The sequence below is a fragment of the Rhea pennata genome, chromosome 10, assembly GCF_028389875.1.
Source record: "Rhea pennata isolate bPtePen1 chromosome 10, bPtePen1.pri, whole genome shotgun sequence".
Taxonomy (NCBI): domain Eukaryota; kingdom Metazoa; phylum Chordata; class Aves; order Rheiformes; family Rheidae; genus Rhea; species Rhea pennata.
The window spans coordinates 9,171,438-9,173,184 of NC_084672.1; positions in this window are offsets into that span (position 1 = coordinate 9,171,438).

A 1,747-nucleotide genomic window follows, 5' to 3' on the forward strand; every position below is an offset into this window, starting at 1 on the left:
ACTCCACGTCAAAACCACCATCATCCTCTTGGGCATTGGGTGGTAGGTTGGAAAGCCTCCCGCTGGCTTGGCATCCTGCTCCGAGGGGTGAGCAGGAGGCAGGTTTCTGAGCTTTTACTTCATCCACGTGAAGGCGTTCTGCATGGTGCCTCTTTCACAGCCTCTGCTCTGCGGATCAAGTCCCTAGGAGGAGGAGACATCGCTCACTCACCTCTGGTGAAGAGGGAAGGGAAGACAAGAGCCCATTGAAAGGCCCCGGGCCTTGACTGGACTCTTACTGTGATGGGGATTTTGGGAGGGGGAGGAGGAGGATGGTGGAGCAAGGATGAAGGGGCTTACACAAGGCATGTTTTGTAACACGCGGATTTAAGGATTTGAATTCCACAGCATTGCTCTGCAAACTGGGCCGAGACCCTGCCGTGAGGCAGGGAGGAGGAGGAAGACACGTGACTGGGGATGAAGGGCAAGTGGGAAGAGAGAAAACCCAGACCTGTGCCAATTCCCTGGGCGATGCTGTGATGGCCGGGGACACCACAGAGACCCCATGGGAGACCTGCCAGCTGCCCCATCGCCTTCCCACGCCAACCCCAGCGCCAGGCTCAGCTCCCCCCACTAGGGCTGCTCTTTCCCACCCAGTCCCGGGACACTGGTTTCCAGCCAGCAGGAACGATGTGGCACGTGGTGATGGGGTCAGTGTAGGGGCTCCTAAAGAGCTCCTAAAGAGCCCTGGAGCCCCCAGGCTCAGGCACGGAGAGGTGGAGTGCTGACTTCAGGGCAAAGCTCTCTCCGTGGAGCAGCCCCTGCTCCGTCTGGGGTGAAACTGGCTTTGCCGGTATCAGCCAGGCATCCCGTTCGGCACTGGCTGTTGCGCTGGGCGCGAGCCCCTTGCTCGTCGGTCGGTGGCACAGCGTCACCAGGGCCTTCGTGGGCAAGCACCCGGCTCCTCCTGCAGCCGAAGGGCCCGGGGGTCCGGAGGGGACCGCTCGGCCGTGCTGCCGCTCTCCCTCCGGCCGGCACGGGGCTGCCGAGAGCCCCCGCGTCCACGATGCGGCCAAATCCCGCTGCTTAGAAGCCGGGTTAAACCTCCTCCTGCAACAAAGACCGCGCCGGGGCCCCGGGGAATTAAGGGCTTTGCGGAAAGGGATCGGAGCGGCCCCGGCCCGGGGGCCGCGCGCTCCCGCCGCCCGCCGCGCCACGTGCCGCGCGTCCCCAGGGCGCACGGCGCCGGCGGCGGGGCCCGCTCGCTCGCGTGCGTGGCTGCCCCGAGGCGCCGGCTGTGCGGCAGGGGGCTCCGGGACGGAGCAGGGAAGCCGCTTCCCTCGGGACAGGCCGTGGGATGCCTCGAGCGCAGGCCCCACCGGGGCGGCCCGCGGCGGGAGCCAGGCAGCGACAGGCCGCTGGCTGCTGCCAGGGCCAGACCCAGCTGGAGGGAAAAACCCCCACTGGGGAGGCGGCCCCAGCAGCGGAAACACAGGAAAGCCCGGTCGGGGGGGAGTCACGGAGCCAGAGCGCGGGCTGCCCCACAGCAGGGCCGCGGGCACCCGCGGCGCGGCCGGGGCGCCCCGCGCGGGACTCGAACCCGCGGCCTCGAGGTCAGGCGCGGCGGGGGTGCGCGGAGCACGGAAGTGAGCGCTGGGGGCGGGGCCTGTTGCCCGGGGGACGGGCGGGCACTTCCGGGCGGGAATTTCGGGGCGGCGGAGCGGAGGCGGCGATCGGTCGTGGCGGTTCGCGGCCCCTTCGCGGCCCC